The 15,248-nt window shown below is 43.2% G+C and overlaps 1 pseudogene; it reads right to left on the bottom strand.

Moving 5' to 3' along the window:
- Window positions 1-537: 537 nt before the first annotated feature.
- On the bottom strand, window positions 538-654 carry LOC136650541 (5S ribosomal RNA; annotated as a pseudogene).
- Window positions 655-15,248: the final 14,594 nt, after the last annotated feature.

Raw genomic sequence — 15,248 nt, forward strand, 5'->3', positions numbered from 1 at the left:
TCAAAGAACAATGAACTGCTACCGTAACCAAGACAGTAAATAGCAGTGATGCGACCTGACTACTCCTTAAAAGAATGAATATAAGACAAAAGTTCTATCTAAGCATCCTGTTTTCCACAGTGGCCAGCCAGATGCCTTTAGGAAGACCACAGCAGAACATGCAGGTAATAAGTAATAGATCTCCCCTCCATTGCTCCCTAGCAACTGATATTCAGTGATATACCATCTCTAAACATGGAAGCTCCGTATAGCCATCATAGCCAATAGTTGAGAAATAGTTACACTCACATTGGCCTGTGTTGCACACTGGATGGCTGAAACATAGTGAGCCAAAAGGAAGGCCAAGCATGACAACCAGGCCCACCCCCCAGGCCCACCCCCAGCCACAATAATACCCAGTCAGGTGCTGCAAATCTCCTATCCTGCCTTGCAGGAGAGAGGGACAGGGGAAAGACCCCACCCACACAGTGGTGGTTGGAGGAGTGATATTTTTTACTGAATGGTCGGCAACTTTCAGTCTCGAAAGACTATGGTATAAGCCTACAGCACCTGGTATTCCCCGGCGGTCTCCCATCCAAGTACTAACCAGGCCTGACCCTGCTTAGCTTCCAAGATCAGATGAGATCGGGCATGTGCAGGGTAACAGTTGCTGCCAATATTTTGGGGGAATCAGGAATTAACCTCTAAACACACATTTATTTATTTTGATAAGCTCACTAAATACGCAGTATTAAATCCATAGCTTTCTAAGGCTGGTTTCAGCTCTATTTCCCTTTGATATGATGAATAACTAGGGTTTTATGCTTTTTATATTAGGACTGCTTTTTGCTAAAAAAATAAAAATGACTATATATTCATTTCTATATAGGAATGTAATTGGTTTCCATGAGAAGCCACAAGCCAGGGATAAGAAATGAAAGTACATTAGTTTTGCAACCATAGCAGAATTGCCTTGAACTTCTTGTGCCATATCTATTTTTTTTTTAATATTTCAAGGAGGTGAATCGTCCATACAATTTTAGATAAATGCTACATATATACTTATTTGCATGGCCTTGAGGACATCCAAAACACTGTAACAATCAAAAACTCATTCAAAAACCAATTTTATTACATTAGTTTGAGATGACATAAAACAGTGGTGGTTATATAGTGAATTTGGACAACAAAGAGTTTTGGATAAGTGAAGGTGGGCCTGGGTGCAGCTATGGCCTGGTTCACACATACATTTCCCTCACAAAGTATACACATCATTCTTGTATACATGAAACTTGCTCACATGTCCATATTATTCATAAATATGACTGAGGGGAGTAGCAGCAAGAATGGTCAAATAATTTCTTTCCAAGTCCTATAGCCGAGACTAAAATCTAAGTCCAAAGAACGACACCAGAATCAGTAGACTTTGAACCCATCTTACATCATTCCTGAAGGTCCCACAACGCTCAGGAATGGCTTTTCAGGGACTGCTGTGGAAAGGGGCAAACTTCCCTCACATGAATTTCCTTCTTCTTTCCCAAAGCCTGAATCCAAACCCATGTATATAAAAGTGTAATCCACTACTGAACAGCAAACTGTTTTAAATCCAAAGAAAAGTTAGTCCCAGTTTCCATGTGACTGCATCCTTTAAATGAGATGTGCTTTTTCATGTCATACTTTTAAATGAAATGAGAATTCTTATTATACAGAGTAGATGAGTCTTCATTTTCTTCTAAGTAGAAAATGCTTAAGATTCCAGGGATCCTATTAGCACCCTGGGATTAGTATGGTAAAAACTTTGAGGATCAGTCTGAAGTATTTTGTAGCTTTGTTCATAAACACATATTCAAACAATCTATCATGTCAAAAGGAATCATGTTCATTCTAATCAATTTTATGCAATACAGTTACATCCGTAATGCTTCATTTCAGATATTGACATGATGCACCATTTTGATGTTTTTTCGCTATAGTTCATTTCAAGGTTTCATAAAACAAGCACGCTGATGTAACTCACAGGAGTAACATCTTGACTGAACTCAAGACTTGCTGTAGTAATAGATAAGTGCGAAGCGTGAAGAATATAACATGATTATTGTGCAGTAGAAAGAAGCCAATTTAAGCCTATGGATATCTTCAGAATGAGTATCAAGGCTGGAAATGATAATTAAAATGGCTGTAGTACTCCATAGCAATGGTTAAACTTTTTGGAGGCCCTAGAGCAGCCATTTTCAACCTCTGTGTCATGGCACATTGGTGTGCTGCAAATGGTCCCCCAGTATGCCATGGGAATTTGGGAGAGGATAATATATTAGTATGGCTATTAGGGGGTGTGAATCCCCCATTGGCAGCCCTGTGTGCCTTGTCAATTGTCAAAAAACCGATGTGCCTTGACAATTGTAGTGCTTTGCCAGTGTGCCATGAAACGAAAAAAGGTTGAAAATCACTGCCCTAGAGGCTGCTGCCTGATTTATAAATGCCAAGGGGTGTGGCTATAATGGTGATTGGGCAGCAGTGCTGGCCCCACCCCCCCAATAGCTGCTTGTTTAACCTTTGATGAACACATCCTAATCTGCCCTGTCAGTTTCATGAACTATCAAAAATTGGGTCCAGGCTGGATCCAGTATTTGTATTGGGGGGAGGGGCATGAGCACTACATTAACTTCAGAACTCAGGTCAACCAGGCGGGTAGACCAGGGCTCTGGCCTAGACATGGAGCACAAATCTACCTGATGGGTAGACCTGGGCTCCTGGGTGAGCTTATCACCTCCTTGGCCAAGGTTTGCTGGGTGGATAGACCTGGGCTCCTGCCTAGAGCTGCCCAGATCAGACCTGGGCACCTGATTCAGTTTATTGCCTCCACGGCCAATGTTTGCTAGGTAGGTGGACCTGGGTTCTAGGTTGAACTTACACAAGGTTGTTGTGAGGACAAAATAAGGGGAGGAACCATGTACACCACCCTGAGCTGCTTAGAGGAAGGGTGGTATTAAAATGTGAATCAATCAATAATTAATAAATAAATTAATAATATAATTAATTAATTATGTCATATGGGATGACAAAAATTTATGGGCCCCGGGTGTCAAATGACCTAGCTATGCCTCTGCTCCCTGCTGATGCGACAGTTTGGGGGGCATGAACCCATGGCTCCCCCTTGGATCTGCCCATGATTGGGTCACAACCCACTGGCAGGTCCCAGAACCACGGTTTGAGAACCACTTTTTATAGATACATTTGCTTCAGTGCTGCTGATACCATATGGTGAATGTGAAAATGTTTTCAGTCTGGTGTAGTTCTGTTCTGGTGTAATCTCTGTTACTAGAGATTATGGAATCTCTAGTAAGAATGTGTGAAATCTTCCCTGCTCTTTCTGTGATTGATATAGGCCTAACCCAATCACCCGCTGCATTCTCCCTATCATTTGCTCCACACATGGGTTCCTTACGAATGGTCATGTCTTTCTGTCAGCAGCCCTCCTTGCTATGGGACAGGAGAAGATTGACTAGGAAAGCCTTTATAAAGCCAGTCAAGAAAGGCAAGATATGGCTGTATCCAGACAATGAGGGTCACTTTCATTTTTCAAAGTACCCATAAGCTTATGTACTGTACTAGCCAGAACTCTGAGCCTGGATTTCCCTGGGTCAGATCTCATCTCATTCATAAGCGCTATACATAGCCTTAAAAGCAATTGACTCAGTGCCTGATCCTATTGGCCCAGCATCAGGCCTCTCAGTGCTGAGTGTCACAAACATGCCATATGGCACATCTGCAACACTCACCGCTGGCTCAGAGCTGACACCGGTTCAGCACCAGCTTATGCTGAGTCAGTGCCAGCTGGGGGCCTGTCACGCACTGCCTGGAGCTCCGCATGGTAGAGAGGCGAGTGGGGGCCTCACAGGGGAACACAGGGGAAGGGTGTGGGGCAGGACTGGCAGAGCTCTGCTTCTCCGGATCCAGACCTCCGCGTCAGGCCTCCTGGACTGACACCGGGCCATTTTACTCTGTGCCAGCTAAATAGCCAGTGTAGACTCAAGAAGCCCCATTGGGGGGCTTGGGCCTTCCACTGAGGAGCTGCTGGCAGCTGCCCCATGTCCACGAAATGCAGCAGCAGCCATTCTGGTGCCCCTGCTCCTCTGGATGCCAGGCAGCTCAGGATTGGGCTGCCCAGTTCCCAACTGTAATATGAAGATGGTTTATGTGAAGAAGATGAAAGCCAGTAATGCTAGTATACAAAACTGTTGTATGCATTGCTAAGATCATGTGTGTAAGTTGTATCAAACAGACGCATTACAGAGATGCCAAAGGTGATTAGTGTGTGATATTCTCAACAAGTATGCACATAAAAATGTTGGATCCATGATACTGGATCATACAGTGGTAAATTTCTACTTAATCAGAAGGGGTGGGGCTGATCATAGGCTGGTTGCCCCATCCAAGTTCATGTAACACACACACACACACACACCACACACACACTTCAAACTTAACAGCAGAGGTGTGGTATTTTCTGCTCAAAATATAAAACAACTGACTCCTAGACACAAAAAGCTAAATTTCGGCAAGCTTGAGCTAATATTTAATTAATTAATATACTATTTAAAAGGGCAGTTTGAAAGTACCCTCACCACCTGATTCAAGATTACAGTTCCCAGCAACCAGTGCTCAAAGCCCAGTTGATTTCAGGAGGGACTATATATTAGGACCTCACAGTGAGCTGTAAATTAATGAGAGTGCAAATATGGACTGTCTCTCATGATGAGTTATGCTGTAGCCTGCAAAGCTCTGCTTAGAATACCTGACTGTCGGGAATGAAGAAGGAAAACTGTTACAGTTTGAAAGGCATTAAAACTTGTATTTCCGATACAGAAAATGAGTTTTCTCATCAGTGATCAAGGAAATTTAGTAAGGTCCTGGCACGTCCACTTTTGCTATAAATAAGAAAATGTATCAAGCTCTCCACCATCCAGACCACAATAATAAGCATGCCTGGAAATGACAGATTTTCTATACAGTACTAGCATCTTAAAGGGATGTGTACATTCCTTGAAAGGAAGGATTGATAACACAGGCCTACAAAATTGAGGGTCAGAAAAGTTTTTCCCAAACTTTATGGTGGTTTGATATGAATTTGGGGTGCTGATTCCAAAAATGGCATCCATTTTGCCCTATCACATCTAGTTGTATAGTCTCATTAGTGAATGGTTCAAGCAGCTTCCTCATGAGGAAGCCATGGTTTAGGCTTCCTCATGAGGAAGCTGCTTGAACCATTCACTAAAGAGGCTATGCCGTGTCTCCAAAACTAGACGTGATAGGGCAAAACGGATGCCATTTTTTGAATTGGCACCCCAAATATACACAGGATTTGGTGTAACGTTTAAGGAAGCAAAATATGTGTTGGTCTGTGTAATCAATCTCAGGTAGCTAAAACCATATTTGAAACTTGGGTGAGACGTCTAGTATGGCTCTGCTGTATTGAGAAGCAGATTTGGGTCTCCTTTAGCCAAGCAAGAAGGCCTGGAGAGATCCCTTTATGGGTCGCACAATTACTGGGTGGAAATTCTGCATACGTGGTGAGGCATGTGACTCACATGCATGATCTTCCCTGCCTCCGTATCGGCCCCATGTATGATAAAATGTATGACACAAGGCATGTCAAATAGATAAACTATTGCTCTTAAAGCTGCCTATGATTTAAGCAAAACCATATTCCGGTGTCAGAGAATATATTAGAAAGATAGGAAAGAGAACAGCTGAGAATGATAAGAGAAAACACACTTACCTATATATTTCTGTCTGTCCTTTTGGGATTCCAAAAAGTGGAAACATTCATTCTTTCATTAAATTTGACCTTTAGATCTCAAACCTTTCTCATTTTCAAGTGGAGGATGTGTAGATTTCAAGAGACCTCAATCCCTCCTTTCCATCATGAAAGTGCAAACTCTTTTTATCTGTATGTGTCTTGAAACTTCTCTAGTTGTGTTATCTGTCCTCCTTCACAGGTTCAACAGTTTAAGAGCTCAAAGCAGGAAAATACCAGTAGATACAATTGTGATAAAGATGTAATTCTGATCTTTGCAAAATATTACAAGGATTTTTTAAAAAAAATTTCATTAACCTTTTGTAGTTCGAATAGCACATTGATTCCCAGGTGGAGACCCACTACCTATTTCCTTACCTTGCCAGGTGTTGCTCAACTATGCTTTTTTTTATTTGACAAGCCTCTTATAGACTCTTTGTGTCTCCATTCTAGAAACTGTATAGAGAAATAAAAGAAGGAAAACCAATGAATATTGGGAAGAGAAAGAGCACTTGATCAAAGAGGATTTCTTGCAAGTGGCTTGAAATGCAGTTGATTATCAATCTCACCATGCAGGGTTCCTTCACCAGCAGGTGGAACCCACTAATGGCAAGGGAAAGTCATGATAAAAATACTTGCCCCAAAATGCTTGCACAATTATACCTTCCATTGGTGATCATCACCACTGTCCTTCTTCTGTATTCATTCTACTTGTTCTGCCAGCCTTTTAAAGAAAGACAACTTCACATTTTGCAGTTGCAGTTGCACCACTTCTTTCTGTGGTGGTTTTTAAAAAATGTAGATTTCTATTTAATTTTGTGTGTTTGCTCTGAACTGGAAGTTTTGAGGGCTTCTTTTCCCTTATTGTTTTTTGATTCATGTACTTAAGAACTAAGTTGTAATGCTTGCGTTATTATTGCTAGGTATCACTGTATCTCCATGTATATTATTTAATAGGTCTATAGCAGCAACTTTGCAAAAGACATTCCTTGAATACAGGCCTTCTTTCCTTCTCTGTGGTAAGGAGGAAGACATTTTCCCCACACACCGTGAGACCAGATTACACTTATAGTGCAGTTCAAACCACACTGTGAGCTGGTGCAGCCATCTCTGCTCTGGCTGCAAGTGTTGCAAATGTGCTGTAAGGAGCTTGGGAGCCGGCTGGGTTGGTGTGGAGGCCAGTGCCAGCTTGGCAATGTCAGATCAGACCCCTGTACTGGTGGGTACAGGTAAGTGTGTGCTTGGTGACATGGGGGCTGGGAGAGGGTTCAGGAAGGTGGGAGGATCAGCCGCAATGGCGCATAATATATCCTAACCCCCAGGCCCAGCCCAGGCAGCCCTATGCGTGTGTCCCTATTTGTGCCAGCTATATAGCTGGTGCAGATCCGAGAAGCCCCCTAGTGCTGGCTGGTGCTTTACATGGGGTAAAGGGAAATATATCCTCTCACCCCCAAGCTGACCTCCAGTTGCCTCCTAAGTTGCTTTGGATGCAGAGCAGGCCATGTGGACTGGCTGCACAAGCGCAGTTTAGGTTTGGGTTGTCCATGTATATAAGCAAACAAACATTTGGGAAAGCTACATAAACTACTTTAAAAAACTTAAAGACATTTTTAAAAATGGCTTTATTTTTAACATTGTAGGATCACATTAATCCACACATAGAACACACAGAACGATTACTTTATCCATGTGGATTTTTGATTATGTTAACTGTCCCAGGGTACCCAATTTCCAAAGCAACTAAGGGCGCAATCCTAACCCCTTATGTCAGCACTGACATAAGGACAATGCAGCTCCGAGGTAAGGGAACAAACATTCCCTTACTTTGAGGAGGCCTCTGTGAGTGCCACCCAACTGCAGGATGCAGCACATGTCCCATTGGCACCGCTTTGCCAGTGCTGGAAAGCACTGACATGAGGGGTTAGGATTGCACCCTAAATTAGACTAAACCCCACTAAAGTGAATGGACTTGGTCAAGGTCTTGGTTACTAGACCTGATTCTGCAGTATTCTTAAGGACAGAAATAACTGACATAAACCCATGATGTGTTGGCTATGAAAAAGATGCATTCCATGCTGCAGATACTTAGGAAAAGGACAGAAATTAAAACTGGCAATGGCATACTACCTTTCTATAAATCTTTAGTGAGAGAGCTTGTGAAATACTGTGTACAGTTCTGATCACCAGACACCAACAGTATATGGCAGAGCTGGGAAAGGTGCAGAAAAGAGCAACCAAAACAATTGGGCTGAAGCACCTTCCCTCTGTGGGAAATCAATTTTTATGACTGCAACCTAGACATACTTACCTGAGGAAAAAGCCCACTGAATCCAGTGGAGGTTACTTCTAAACAGACATACATAAGATTACACTGTAGGGCTTTGGTGGCAAATTGGTGGCAAATGGAGAACACGTAGAGGTTAAAAATTATGAATGGTGCAGAGACAGTAAATAGATTTTCCCCCCATTTTCACCCCTTCCCATAATGTTAGAATTTGGGGTCATCCAATGAAACTAAGGGCACAATCCTAACCAGGTCTACTCAGAAGTAAGTCCTATTTTGTTCAATGGGGCATACTCTCAGGAAAGTGTGGTTAGGATTGCAGCCTAACAGGCTATTCACGGTGGGCAAAACTGAGTACTTCTTTCCGTAACAGAGAAATTAATTTGTAGAATTTACTGCCACAAAAGGCGGTGGTAGCCATTAGCCTAGCTGACTTTAGAAGGAGTTTAGAGAATTTAATGGACAACAAATTTATCATTGACTTTGGCCCAAATCCAAACCAATTTTCCAGTGCTGACATAGCTGTGCTAATGGGATGTGTGCTGCATCCTGCATTTGGGTGGCACTCACGGAAACCTCCTCAAAATAAGGGAATATTTGTTCCCTTACGTCAGAGCTACATTGCCCTTATGTCTGTGCTGGAAAGTGGGTTAGGATTGCACCCTTTGTCTTCTAGCCATGATGGTTACACATTACTTCCATATAGGTAGCGTGCCTCTGAATACCAGTCATAGGAAAGCAATGGCAAGAGAAGAGTGTCACCTTCAGTCCTGCCCTGTGATATTCCCAGAGGCATCTGGTTGGATATTATGAGGAAAAGCACATTGGGCTAGATAGGTCTTATGTTCTTGTGACTGATTTACAAATAATATAGTTGTTGGGAAAACGGGGCATTTCTACAGGAATTAAACACTCAATAAATATTCTAACTACAGACATCAAAACAGAAAGAAATGGTATTTTCTGGAGGCTTTAATGATGTTCTATTTCCAGACTAAGCTGCAGCCTATTTGACTATTATAGCTTAAGCTTTTCTCTGATCAATAGCTTAGGAGCCTGTTTCACACTGCAGCCCTAGAGCGACACCTACAGCATGAAAAAAGATTCTGTGGGAACAAAAGCCAAGCTAAACACCTGATTGAATTCCGCCTGAGAAGGAGAAGCAGGGAAAGAGGATGGTCATTAATGAACTGATGGGCTTCATAGGATATAGGAAAAGGATTTCTTTACCTGGTTTTACAATCAGTTTTACAATCTCAGCAAGGTGGAGACTCTCCTAATAGCTTTTCACCACGTTCCTCCTTCTACTGCCCCCCTCTTATAGCTTTTGGGAAGAAAAAGAATCCTACCCCTTTGTTTTTGTTGATAATACAATAAAGTGAAGCAAAGCTATTTTTTGTCAATAAAAATACAAAACACCACGTTTTGCATTTTATAAAAATAACACCATTTTCAAACACCTCTATGCATCACAAAGACTCAAAAGCACTTTTGATGTATCAGGGCCCAATCCTATCCAATTTTCCAGTGCAGGTGTAGCTGTGCCAGTGGGGTGTGCACTACATCCTATGGTGGGGAGGTAGTCATAGAGGCTTCCTCAAAGTATGGGAACATTTGTTCCCTTACCTTGGGGCTGCATTGCCGCTGGACTGGTGCTGGAAAACTGGATAGGATTGGGCCCTCAGAGTCCTGCCCTCCCCAGCGATGACAGAGGATGGTGACAGCTGCAGCCTGCCACTAGCTGCAAAGGGATGAAGGCTGGGCTGCAACCAGGCAGGCTGTGCCTACACCATGAGCAGACCAACAAGGGAAGGAGAGGGCAACCTGAATGGAGTATGGTTATGGGGGGGGGGGGGTTTGGAGACCTGGGTGGTTGCCTGGGCCAAGGAAATAAGAAGCCAGCCAGTCAGAGATGAAGGGGCTGGACTTCCACTCCTGGGGATATATGGGGCTGTTAGCCTGCCAGACCTCTGGTCAACGTGAAGGCCTGAGACCCAAGGAAGGAGACCACTGGAGGAGGAGCATGGGTGCAGCAACCCCCTCCCCACTTAAGTTTCTGAGGCACCGCCTGCAGCCCTGCATTAAAGTTTCCAGAACTCCAAGGCCAGCAAGGCGAAGGCCCCTGAGCCCAACTGTATGTCTCCCATTTTATAAATTAAAATGTAAGTTGTGATTTGTTGTTTTTGCATTGAAGACTGCAATGTAATGATATTAAATCTGATACTGATACTTTGGAATTAGCACCTCTCAATAAAAGCACAACATGTCATATTTTGAATTTTAATCCAACACATTTCCCCTCCCCCCCAAACCATTTTCAAAAACCTCTACCTATAAAGGTGAAAAGAGGCATGGAGGAAAGTGTGGATTTAGTGGCTTCAAATTTGTGCAGGAGAAAGAGCTCTGGGCACCCACCAGCAGGAGTGCTGCCCTGAATTTCTGCAACAGTCCTATCTGATGAAGTGGATTGTATGTAGTTTGCAGAAACGCAGATCACAATAAATAGTCTCTGTGGTTCCGCAGGCTTCTGTGTGTTTGAAATAACAGACGAACACAGTGGCTCCTCCGGAATTTGGCTTTCACTGCTCTATTTTATTTTCACTGCAAACAGCTTTGACATTTGGGCTGGCAGTGGAGGAAAAAAGTTTTTGTGATTAAAAAAAAATCTTCCTTCAGCACATTTCATCACACCTGTTCGCTGCTGTTCTTCTCTCAATCCGCTGCTATTATGGGGGGGGGGGATGACAACACATCCCTGTTGCCCAGGGAAACAGGTCTGTTCTATGTTGGCTTCTAGTTTCTGCCGCAGCTAGTCATCAAAGCATAACCAGAGTGAGGGAGTGTTAGCCAGTTGCCTCACCTGTGGAGACTTATTTCTTTTGCCCTCCAATACCCATTCCCATGAGAACAATTTACATCTTTTTGCCATGGGATAAACACACACACTGAAAAGGGAGATGCATCCCCTCATTTTGGTTTATTAATAGCTACCACTCATGTACAGTTTCATCTGAAATAGTCCCACCCTGGTCAGGATGAAAGCCAGAGTTACTGGAGGAGAGCAAGAATAATTGCTATTGAAAAAAAAAAAAAGTTAGAATAATGTTTATAAAGCATGCTAATTAGGTTTGATCATTAAGAGTGCCAGCTCCTGTACTCTTGCTGTTCTCCTGTACTCGTTGCTTTTAATAGATGAGAGGCAGGGAGCATTTCAACAGATGCATTTCTGTAGGTTTTTTAACAGCTGTGGCTCTTTGTGAGGTGTGAAGCCACACCAGTGAATTTTTGCCTGGCCATGTCCTACAAAGCATTATCCTCTTTCAGGGAAAGATATTGGGGAGGGGGGGGAGAGAGATAAACACTGACTATTCATAAAATTTGCTCTCCCTCATGGAGACTCATGGCAGAAACAGTGTAAATACTATGATCCCCAGCACTCCTTGAATTTGACATACGATGACCACTATACGTCAGGCAGGGAAGGAGAGAGACATGTCTCTCCTGCTGCCATTGGTGCAAAATAAAGGTAGGAGGGAAGGAAGGTGCTCGGAGGGAGGAAAAGATTGGGGTATTTATGGGGTGTGTGAAAGAGAAACAAATTGAGACTTGTGCCCCTAATGACATCACTGGGACCATAAAAGAATCCAAAGAGTCATACAATTGGGGACAAAAACAAAACTGATTTCCAAATTGGGTGGGAATAGTTAATTCTTTCTTCCCAAACTAATGAACCTGACTAGATGAGATTCAGTCATCACTAATAAGATGGGAATAATGATTGTCATCTGTGGGAAGAGTGCTGCTCTTGGACACATTGCTGTCTTGAGGAGGCTTCAGAGGTCAGTTGAGGGTCAGAGAAGCATGGGCCCTTAGCCAGATGCAATCCATGGGTCTTTTCAATATGCAAACCCCCACATGCAGACCCACACAATACACACACACTTATGCATGGGTGCACATGCACACACTGCTTGGCCTAATGATAGAGTTAATAACTAAGTTGTCACTGAAGGAAAGAACTTGTCAAGCAGACCCCTGACTTCCATAGTAGTGGCAATTTATTATTATGTGCAAGGTTCACATTTACAATTGCTGGTAGGACTATAATTCTCCCAAAGGCCCTGTGGTTGTCTTCAGAACACTATCGATCTGCATTGCAAATATAACCAGAAGCTTGCTAAAATTCCAACACCATATTTCTAGAATTCTCGTTTTTATTTTATGGGAAAACATGCTGACTGAATACTGTCCAAGATGTTTGCATTTTAAGAGCAATATTTCATTTCAAGGCTCTTTTGGGGGAGGTATTTTAAAATAAAACCAAACCATGAATCTTTAAAATGAGTCATCTCAGAGTTTTCTTTGTTCTATAGACAAGAGTTGTTGAACCGTAATGGCTAAGAAACTGAACTAGAAATCAGGAAGTTCTGGGTTCGGATCTTGCCTCTGCCATGAACTCATTAGGTTAGGAGTTCTTAACCTTTTTACAATGGATGACCTTTCACAACCTTAATCGTTTACAACCTTTTTATAATGGATTGCCCAATATGTCCCCATACATCCTTCACCAGATCATCAAAATCATCATCATCATCACCACCACCACTATTAGGTACCAGTATGACTTCAAAAGATGACAATAGCTTGTTTTTAACTTTACATATGGATAGTTAGGAACAGAACGTCTCAATCCATATTGATAATGGTGATAGTTAACAATCTATTCTAACAATTTTTAAAAATTGTTTCAAAGATCAAGTCCCATACCCCCATAATTTGATTCCTGTATCCCCAAGGGTTATATGTGAAATCCCTGAACATTTGAAAGTACTTTATAAGTGCCACATGTGATTACGAGGAGGGAATGAGTTCTGTAGTGGTTATAATATGTCAGCAGCAGGTTTCCTAATGGAGTTTGTCTTGCACTTTTCCCACCTCCAACCCATCACACCTCTTGATAGCACTTGTGATGACCAACTGCTAAAGTGTTCAAATTTATACTTTATTGGGTTCACTGACAAAGAGAAATAGTCACTGGAGTGATGATTGATCTGATACAATACCATTTAGGGCGCAATCCTGGAAATGACATGGGCCAGTGCAAGTCTCTTGTGCCAGCCCAACGGTGTCGCGAAAGTGCTGTAAAGCACTTTTGTGCTACCATCTAAGGAAGAAGGCCAGTGCATGAATGTGCGCTGGCCTCCAGATGCCAGCCCAAGCCCTGTGGGGCCAGTGGATTAGGTAAGCCTGCACCGGCCAAGTCAGGCCAGCATAGAGGTCTGGGGGGCAGGCAGAGGGTGGGAAGGAGGTGTTTTGGGGAGGGGAAGGGCTGGCCCATGGGTGGGCAGCAGGTGAGCAGGGATGGGGCCAAGATCACAAGTGCCAGATCCTAACTCCGATCCCAGACAGCCCAGAGCAACTGTGGGCTGCTCAGATTTGTGCCACCTCTTGAGGTAGCGCAGACTTGAGTAGCCCCATTGGGGCTACTGCAGCTTTACCCAGGGTAAGGAGATCCCTGTGCCCCAGGCTGAACAGCAACTGGTCCCAACCCTGCTCTGGATGCCGGGCAGGCCTGTTGTCCTGCCTGCTCAAGGGCAGGTTAGGATTGGGCTGTGAGTTAAGTAAAGGATCTTGTGTTTTTTTGCACCAGAAATGAATAATGACTGAGCCCACTGGATGGGAGAGCTTAGCAGAGTATTTCAGAAAAGTATCCTACCTTCTCCTCTTGTGCGTTTAAGGACTCAGGATTCAAAATGCTGAGGGTGACACTGCACATGACAATCAGTTTGCCACTGTCATCCCCTCCCCCAGGAACAGTCCAATCAAGTCCTTTGCCTGATGCTGCCCTGACATGCTGCTGCCACCTTTGTCACAGTGTGCACACAAACATCCCCCTTTAAAAAAAAATTGCTTTACGCTGTGTGAAAGTGGAACACTCTTGCTTTCTGTAATTCTATGGGACCAACGTGAGTTTATACTTGCCAAGGACAAGTGAACAGCATTTACACATGAACACCACAAGATGGCAGTCTTATGTCAGAAGGCACACACACCCCATTGACAATCTTAAATCCAAATGTGAAGGGGAAAAAGAAATAGGTGCAGGGATAGACAATTGCCTATCAGTTTGGCCAAGCTCCATCTTCCTGCTTAAATATTTTTGTATTCAGCTGCCTCTTGCTGTACATTATCTTGTGTGCATGTGTGCCCATATCTAAATTCTTCTGTGTATGTGAATATACATGTTGGCAACCTTCAGTCTCAGAAGACTATGGTATCGAGCTCTGAATGGTGGTTCTGGAACAGCGTCTAGTGTGGCTGAAAAGGACAAAGGGAGTGACAATCCCCACAATCCCACATTGAATCACAATCCACAATGAAGAAATGTGAATACACACACACACACACACACACACACACACACACACACACACACACAATCATACTTTCCAATAATGCAGCTTCCTTTAGCACTGATTCACTGCAATCAGTGAATCTGGGTCAATCAGCATCCATTTCCTGCCTACTAGATTAAGGACAAATTCTATAGTGCTGTTTCATACGGCACTGGACTTTTGGAGAATGTATGCAGGGAGGTGGCAGCGGGAAGCAAATACCTTGTGGTCTTGTGTGTGCTCCCTGAGGCATCTGGTGGGCCACTGTGAAATACAAGAAGCTGGACTAGATGGGCTGTGGGCCTGATCCAGCAGGGCTCTTCTTATGTCTGATGTTCTTATGCCCTGCAGTATTGGCAGTGTGGATGCATTTGCTTTTATATTATCAAAACATAATACAATATTCACACTAAGTGGGGGTGGGAACACTCAAGAAGAGAGGCACCTTTTTCAGATTGATATTAAGAGTAGCCTTCTCAAGTACCAGCCAGGAGAACCAAGCTGTGCAACAGGACTTTTGGTTGGGTGTACTGTGACTAACAAAAAGATAGGTTGTAATCACTGAGCTACTAGGTTTGGTGATGGAATTTGCATACAACTGATTGCAATGGTGTATTGGGGATCCACTTATACATATTGCAATGTGGAATTCTGAAGGCAGCCACCCAGCCACTCAATTAGGGCCAATTGGGGAGGAGGAGGCAGGAGGGTCAGTTTAAAGGGGACCTCAAACTCAAAACATTTTTTTTATTTTTGAGGGGGGAGGGAGCATTTGAGTTCTGCAACTTGTTTT

Source organism: Tiliqua scincoides, chromosome 4, assembly GCF_035046505.1.
Source record: "Tiliqua scincoides isolate rTilSci1 chromosome 4, rTilSci1.hap2, whole genome shotgun sequence".
Taxonomy (NCBI): domain Eukaryota; kingdom Metazoa; phylum Chordata; class Lepidosauria; order Squamata; family Scincidae; genus Tiliqua; species Tiliqua scincoides.